The sequence below is a fragment of the Heterodontus francisci genome, chromosome 22 (assembly GCF_036365525.1).
Source record: "Heterodontus francisci isolate sHetFra1 chromosome 22, sHetFra1.hap1, whole genome shotgun sequence".
Taxonomy (NCBI): domain Eukaryota; kingdom Metazoa; phylum Chordata; class Chondrichthyes; order Heterodontiformes; family Heterodontidae; genus Heterodontus; species Heterodontus francisci.
The window spans coordinates 38,684,809-38,693,804 of NC_090392.1; the positions used below are offsets into that span (position 1 = coordinate 38,684,809).

General features: G+C 45.1%; 2 non-coding genes across 2 annotated transcripts; both read right to left on the minus strand.

Annotated features, from left to right (window-relative positions):
- Window positions 1-6,086: 6,086 nt before the first annotated feature.
- trnan-guu (transfer RNA asparagine (anticodon GUU)) lies at window positions 6,087-6,160 on the minus strand. The gene has a single exon. It is a non-coding gene; the product is annotated as a tRNA-Asn (tRNA).
- Window positions 6,161-8,294: 2,134 nt separating this feature from the next.
- trnan-guu (transfer RNA asparagine (anticodon GUU)) lies at window positions 8,295-8,368 on the minus strand. The gene has a single exon. It is a non-coding gene; the product is annotated as a tRNA-Asn (tRNA).
- Window positions 8,369-8,996: the final 628 nt, after the last annotated feature.

Sequence of the window (8,996 nt, forward strand, 5' to 3'; positions counted from 1 at the left end):
CTGTTTGTCTTTCCAGATGTGCTGCCTGAGTTGCTGCGCATTTCCTGCATTTTCTCTTTTCATTTCAGATTTCCAACATCCACCATTCGTTTGCTTTTGCACTCACAATGTTGATGGTTCATCTCCAGGTAGCTACCGTTAGACCCGGTTTCCCAGGCAAAGAGGCTTTTATTGAGGATACTGCCACATGGCAAAAGGCCAATCTGCCCCCACGCCCTTTTAACTGACAGAATAAGCTTGCAATCTCCCACACCTGAGGGGCAGGTTCTGACACACAGTAAACTGCGACCTGGTAGGTGACTCAAACTGGGCTGGGTGGAGCATGACTTGATTGACAAGCCTCGTGCTATATCAGAACTGGCCGGAACCAGTGCTCCCCCTTTCGCTTCTGGAATGGATATGTGCAGTCAGGATGGTGAACGTCTCTGGTTTTAAGATCTATCGTGCTCGACAGGTATTTTAAATGAACGGCGGGACTGAGTGAGATTGTGTGTGCGTGTCTGAACCGTGTTGTGGGACTGTGTAAGTTTGTGTATGTCTCTGAACCGTGCTGTGGGACCGTGTGAGTTTGTGTGTGGCTTTGCAGCGTGTTGTGGGACGGTGTGAGTTTAATGTGTCTCTGAACGGTGTTCTAGGACTGTGTGAGTTTGTCTGCGGGTTTCTGAACCGTTTTGTCGGACTGTGTGAGTTTGTGTGCGTGTTTCTGAACCGTGTTGTGGCATTGTGTGAGTTTATGTGTACTTTCTGCTTATTTATTGCTCTTTTACTTTGCTTTGACACATAGAAAAATGTATACACAACACAGATACACACAAATACATTGAGAAGTAACACACACAAACACATTTATTCAGAATGAGCACACTGATACACCCATAATACTCAAGTGCACAATATTTATATATTTAGAACCTGATATATATTATCAAAATAAAAGGAGATTTACAACTGACACACTCACAATGCATCGCCCTCATAACATCAAGACTCACAGTTTCGATAGAACCATGACAGCCACAGCCACAGACACACACACACGCTTTATATTGCCATATGGTCCAGTTTGAAGTTTTAAGAAAAGTCTGTACAACAAAAATTGAAAGAGTTTTCACAAGTTGCCCGTCCTGTTGAGTATTTGCAGCGATTTCCCACTCTCACAGCAGTGATTCTGAGTCACGATGTGTGGAATTGGATTTGAAAACTGAAGAAAATTCAGCGCTTGGTGCTCAGCTGTCACGAGCAATTCCACACCTGCTTTGATCAGCTGTTAGCAGTGGACTGGAACAATGTCAGCCAGGGACTTATAGCGTACATCAATAAAAGTGAACTTATTTGATGCAGGTAAAATATCATTAAAATGGTCCACCGCATTCAACTTGTTTTCCCTAATCCCAGCGGTGGAACAGTCCCAGATTGTGCAGCCATTGAATGAATTTGCATTGCTTTTTTCGAAGCCCGACCGACCTTAATATATTTAGCATGGGTTCGACGTCTGTGCATGGTTTTTGCTCATTTCATTGAAAATTGCTTATCATGAATGCATGGAAACAGTCAGGTAATGGATCAGAGCAGCGTTGTTAAGTAATCAGGAAATGAAGACACCAATGCAAACACAGAGAGGAGAACAAGCACGTCCAGGGGCGCTAAGTGAAATGCTCAATAAGGGCCGACGTCCCTGGGTGGGCTTGAAGCACCAACCTTTCGGTTAATAGACGAACGCGCTAGCCAATTGCACCACAAAGACGACCACAGCAAAATCACGCAAGACACTGCAAACCAGTGTTTCAATGAATTCGAGACTCAGGTCGTGTGAGCTGGAGAATCCTGCCAGTCATCAGCTTTTCCAGATCGACGCTGCGGGATGGTATTTGTTTATCTCTGCCATCTGGTGGTACAAATCAAAATTTCTCCCCAGCACTTTTTCCGTCAGTCGGAGAACCATTTCACAAGGGGACAATGTCAAAACGGTTGCGGCAATTCAACAATTGTACGAAGCACAAAACAGAGCTCATTTAACAATGTCACACTGTTCTGCTGCTGAAATCTTTCCCCTGACAGACAAACTCTCCAGGCCACAGTTCCACCCTATCCCAGACCTTGCCCCTTCGCCTTTCCCTCTGCCTCTGCACTCGCTTTATACCTGTTCAATCTCTAACCTTTATCCAGTTGTGAAGAAAGGCTACCCACCTGAAAGTCTAACACTGTTTGTCTTTCCAGATGTGCTGCCTGAGTTGCTGCGCATTTCCTGCATTTTCTCTTTTCATTTCAGATTTCCAGCATCCACCATTCGTTTGCTTTTGCACTCACAATGTTGACGGTTCATCTCCAGGTAGCTACCGTTAGACCCGGTTTCCCAGGCAAAGAGGCTTTTATTGAGGATACTGCCACATGGCAAAAGGCCAATCTGCCCCCACGCCCTTTTAACTGACAGAATAAGCTTGCAATCTCCCACACCTGAGGGGCAGGTTCTGACACACAGTAAACTGCGACCTGGTAGGTGACACAAACTGGGCTGGGTGGAGCATGACTTGATTGACAAGCCTCGTGCTATATCAGAACTGGCCGGAACCAGTGCTCCCCCTTTCGCTTCTGGAATGGATATGTGCAGTCAGGATGGTGAACGTCTCTGGTTTTAAGATCTATCGTGCTCGACAGGTATTTTAAATGAACGGCGGGACTGAGTGAGATTGTGTGTGCGTGTCTGAACCGTGTTGTGGGACTGTGTAAGTTTGTGTATGTCTCTGAACCGTGCTGTGGGACCGTGTGAGTTTGTGTGTGGCTTTGCAGCGTGTTGTGGGACGGTGTGAGTTTAATGTGTCTCTGAACGGTGTTCTAGGACTGTGTGAGTTTGTCTGCGGGTTTCTGAACCGTTTTGTCGGACTGTGTGAGTTTGTGTGCGTGTTTCTGAACCGTGTTGTGGCATTGTGTGAGTTTATGTGTACTTTCTGCTTATTTATTGCTCTCTTACTTTGCTTTGACACATAGAAAAATGTATACACAACACAGATACACACAAATACATTGAGAAGTAACACACACACACACATTTATTCAGAATGAGCACACTGATACACACATAATACTCAAGTGCACAATATTTAGATATTTAGAACCTGATATATATTATCAAAATAAAAGGAGATTTACAACTGACACACTCACAATGCATCGCCCTCATAACATCAAGACTCACAGTTTCGATAGAACCATGACAGCCACAGCCACAGCCACAGACACACACACACGCTTTATATTGCCATATGGTCCAGTTTGAAGTTTTAAGAAAAGTCTGTACAACAAAAATTGAAAGAGTTTTCACAAGTTGCCCGTCCTGTTGAGTATTTGCAGCGATTTCCCACTCTCACAGCAGTGATTCTGAGTCACGATGTGTGGAATTGGATTTGAAAACTGAAGAAAATTCAGCGCTTGGTGCTCAGCTGTCACGAGCAATTCCACACCTGCTTTGATCAGCTGTTAGCAGTGGACTGGAACAATGTCAGCCAGGGACTTTTAGTGTACATCAATAAAAGTGAACTTATTTGATGCAGGTAAAATATCATTAAAATGGTCCACCGCATTCAACTTGTTTTCCCTAATCCCAGCGGTGGAACAGTCCCAGATTGTGCAGCCATTGAATGAATTTGCATTGCTTTTTTCGAAGCCCGACCGACCTTAATATATTTAGCATGGGTTCGACGTCTGTGCATGGTTTTTGCTCATTTCATTGAAAATTGCTTATCATGAATGCATGGAAACAGTCAGGTAATGGATCAGAGCAGCGTTGTTAAGTAATCAGGAAATGAAGACACCAATGCAAACACAGAGAGGAGAACAAGCACGTCCAGGGGCGCTCAGTGAATTGCTCAATAAGGGACGACGTCCCTGGGTGGGCTTGAAGCACCAACCTTTCGGTTAATAGACGAACGCGCTAGCCAATTGCACCACAAAGACGACCACAGCAAAATCACGCAAGACACTGCAAACCAGTGTTTCAATGAATTCGAGTCTCAGGTCGTGTTAGCTGGAGAATCCTGCCAGTCATCAGCTTTTCCAGATCGACGCTGCGGGATGGTATCTGTTTATCTCTGCCATCTGGTGGTACAAATCAAAATTTCTCCCCAGCACTTTTTCCGTCAGTCGGAGAACCATTTCACAAGGGGACAATGTCAAAACGGTTGCGGCAATTCAACAATTGTACGAAGCACAAAACAGAGCTCATTTAACAATGTCACACTGTTCTGCTGCTGAAATCTTTCCCCTGACAGACAAACTCTCCAGGCCACAGTTCCACCCTATCCCAGACCTTGCCCCTTCGCCTTTCCCTCTGCCTCTGCACTCGCTTTATACCTGTTCAATCTCTAACCTTTATCCAGTTGTGAAGAAAGGCTACCCACCTGAAAGTCTAACACTGTTTGTCTTTCCAGATGTGCTGCCTGAGTTGCTGCTCATTTCCTGCATTTTCTCTTTTCATTTCAGATTTCCAGCATCCACCATTCGTTTGCTTTTGCACTCACAATGTTGACGGTTCATCTCCAGGTAGCTACCGTTAGACCCGGTTTCCCAGGCAAAGAGGCTTTTATTGAGGATACTGCCACATGGCAAAAGGCCAATCTGCCCCCACGCCCTTTTAACTGACAGAATAAGCTTGCAATCTCCCACACCTGAGGGGCAGGTTCTGACACACAGTAAACTGCGACCTGGTAGGTGACTCAAACTGGGCTGGGTGGAGCATGACTTGATTGACAAGCCTCATGCTATATCAGAACTGGCCGGAACCAGTGCTCCCCCTTTCGCTTCTGGAATGGATATGTGCAGTCAGGATGGTGAACGTCTCTGGTTTTAAGATCTATCGTGCTCGACAGGTATTTTAAATGAACGGCGGGACTGAGTGAGATTGTGTGTGCGTGTCTGAACCGTGTTGTGGGACTGTGTAAGTTTGTGTATGTCTCTGAACCGTGCTGTGGGACCGTGTGAGTTTGTGTGTGGCTTTGCAGCGTGTTGTGGGACGGTGTGAGTTTAATGTGTCTCTGAACGGTGTTCTAGGACTGTGTGAGTTTGTCTGCGGGTTTCTGAACCGTTTTGTCGGACTGTGTGAGTTTGTGTGCGTGTTTCTGAACCGTGTTGTGGCATTGTGTGAGTTTATGTGTACTTTCTGCTTATTTATTGCTCTTTTACTTTTCTTTGACACATAGAAAAATGTATACACAACACAGATACACACAAATACATTGAGAAGTAACACACACACACACACATTTATTCAGAATGAGCACACTGATACACCCATAATACTCAAGTGCACAATATTTATATATTTAGAACCTGATATATATTATCAAAATAAAAGGAGATTTACAACTGACACACTCACAATGCATCGCCCTCATAACATCAAGACTCACAGTTTCGATAGAACCATGACAGCCACAGCCACAGCCACAGACACACACACACGCTTTATATTGCCATATGGTCCAGTTTGAAGTTTTAAGAAAAGTCTGTACAACAAAAATTGAAAGAGTTTTCACAAGTTGCCCGTCCTGTTGAGTATTTGCAGCGATTTCCCACTCTCACAGCAGTGATTCTGAGTCACGATGTGTGGAATTGGATTTGAAAACTGAAGAAAATTCAGCGCTTGGTGCTCAGCTGTCACGAGCAATTCCACACCTGCTTTGATCAGCTGTTAGCAGTGGACTGGAACAATGTCAGCCAGGGACTTTTAGTGTACATCAATAAAAGTGAACTTATTTGATGCAGGAAAAATATCATTAAAATGGTCCACCGCATTCAACTTGTTTTCCCTAATCCCAGCGGTGGAACAGTCCCAGATTGTGCAGCCATTGAATGAATTTGCATTGCTTTTTTCGAAGCCCGACCGACCTGAATATATTTAGCATGGGTTCGACGTCTGTGCATGGTTTTTGCTCATTTCATTGAAAATTGCTTATCATGAATGCATGGAAACAGTCAGGTAATGGACCAGAGCAGCGTTGTTAAATTATCAGGAAAAGAAGACACCAATGCAAACACAGAGAGTAGAACAAGCACGTCCAGAGGCACTAAGTGAAACGCTCAATAAGGGCCGCCGTCCCTGGGTGGGCTTGAACCACCAACCTTTCGGTTAACAGCCGAACACGCTAGCCAATTGCGCGACGGAGACGACAGCATCAAAATCACGCAAGACACTGCAAACCAGTGTTTCAATGAATTCGAGTCTCCGGTCGTGTGAGCTGGAGAATCCTGCCAGTCATCAGCTTTTCCAGATCGACGCTGCGGGATGGTATCTGTTTATCTCTGCCATCTGGTGGTACAAATCAAAATTTCTTCCCAGCACTTTTTCCGTCAGTCGGAGAACCATTTCACAAGGGGACAATGTCAAAACGGTTGAGGCAATTCAACAATTGTACGAAGCACAAAACAGAGCTCATTTAACAATGTCACACTGTTCTGATGCGGAAATCTTTCCCCTGACAGACAAACTCTCCAGGCCACAGTTCCACCCAATCCCAGACCTTGCCCCTTCGCCTTTCCCTCTGCCTCTGCACTCGCTTTATACCTGTTCAATCTCTAACCTTTATCCAGTTGTGAAGAAAGGCTACCCACCAGAAAGTCTAACACTGTTTGTCTTTCCAGATGTGCTGCCTGAGTTGCTGCGCATTTCCTGCATTTTCTCTTTTCATTTCAGATTTCCAGCATCCACCATTCGTTTGCTTTTGCACTCACAATGTTGACGGTTCGTCTCCAGGTAGCTGCCGTTAGACCCGGTTTCCCAGGCAAAGAGGCTTTTATTGAGGGTACTGCCACATGGCAAAAGGCCAATCTGCCCCCATGCCCTTTTAACCGACAGACTAAGCTTGGAATCTCCCACACCTGAGGGGCAGGTTCTGACACACAGTAAACTGCGACCTGGTAGGTGACTCAATCTGGGCTGGGTGGAGCATGACTTGATTGACAAGCCTCGTGCTATATCAGAACTGGCCGGAGCCAGTGCTCCCTCTTTCGCGACTGGAATGGATATGTGCAGTCAGGATGGTGAACGTCTCTGGTTTTAAGATCTATCGTGCTCGACAGGTATTTTAAATGAACGGCGGGACTGAGTGAGATTGTGTGTGCGTGTCTGAACCGTGTTGTGGGACTGTGTAAGTTTGTGTATGTCTCTGAACCGTGCTGTGGGACCGTGTGAGTTTGTGTGTGGCTTTGCAGCGTGTTGTGGGACGCTGTGAGTTTAATGTGTCTCTGAACGGTGTTCTAGGACTGTGTGAGTTTGTCTGCGGGTTTCTGAACCGTTTTGTCGGACTGTGTGAGTTTGTGTGCGTGTTTCTGAACCGTGTTGTGGCATTGTGTGAGTTTATGTGTACTTTCTGCTTATTTATTGCTCTCTTACTTTGCTTTGACACATAGAAAAATGTATACACAACACAGATACACACAAATACATTGAGAAGTAACACACGCACACACACACACACATTTATTCAGAATGAGCACACTGATACACCCATAATACTCAAGTGCACAATATTTATATATTTAGAACCTGATATATATTATCAAAATAAAAGGAGATTTACAACTGACACACTCACAATGCATCGCCCTCATAACATCAAGACTCACAGTTTCGATAGAACCATGACAGCCACAGCCACAGACACACACACACGCTTTATATTGCCATATGGTCCAGTTTGAAGTTTTAAGAAAAGTCTGTACAACAAAAATTGAAAGAGTTTTCACAAGTTGCCCGTCCTGTTGAGTATTTGCAGCGATTTCCCACTCTCACAGCAGTGATTCTGATTCACGATGTGTGGAATTGGATTTGAAAACTGAAGAAAATTCAGCGCTTGGTGCTCAGCTTCACGAGCAATTCCACACCTGCTTTGATCAGCTGTTCGCAGTGGACTGGAACAATGTCAGCCAGGGACTTTTAGTGTACATCAATAAAAGTGAACTTATTTGATGCAGGTAAAATATCATTAAAATGGTCCACCGCATTCAACTTGTTTTCCCTAATCCCAGCGGTGGAACAGTCCCAGATTGTGCAGCCATTGAATGAATTTGCATTGCTTTTTTCGAAGCCCGACCGACCTTAATATATTTAGCATGGGTTCGACGTCTGTGCATGGTTTTTGCTCATTTCATTGACAATTGCTTATCATGAATGCATGGAAACAGTCAGGTAATGGATCAGAGCAGCGTTGTTAAATAATCAGGAAAAGAAGACACCAATGCAAACACAGAGAGTAGAACAAGCACGTCCAGGGGCGCTAAGTGAAACGCTCAATAAGGGCCGAAGTCCCTGGGAGGGCTTAAACCACCAACTTTTCGGTTAACAGCCAAACGCGCTAGCCAATTGCGCCACAGAGACGACCACAGCAAAATCACCCAAGACACTGCAAACCAGTGTTTCAATGAATTCGAGTCTCAGGTCGTGTGAGCTGGAGAATCCTGCCAGTCATCAGCTTTTCCAGATCGACGCTGCAGGATGGTATCTGCTTATCTCTGCCATCTGGTGGTACAAATCAAAATTTCTCCCCAGCACTTTTTCCGTCAGTCGGAGAACCATTTCACAAGGGGACAATGTCAAAACGGTTGCGGCAATTCAACAATTGTACGAAGCACAAAACAGAGCTCATTTAACAATGTCACACTGTTCTGCTGCGGAAATCTTTCCCCTGACAGACAAACTCTCCAGGCCACAGTTCCACCCTGTCCCAGACCTTGCCCTTCGCCTTTCCCTCTGCCTCTGCACTGGCTTTATACCTGTTCAATCTCTAACCTTTATCCAGTTGTGAAGAAAGGCTACCCACCAGAAAGTCTAACACTGTTTGTCTTTCCAGATGTGCTGCCTGAGTTGCTGCGCATTTCCTGCATTTTCTCTTTTCATTTCAGATTTCCAGCATCCACCATTCGTTTGCTTTTGCACTCACAATGTTGACGGTTCGTCTCCAGGTAGCTACCGTTAGACCCGGTTTCCCAGGCAAAGAGGCTTTTAT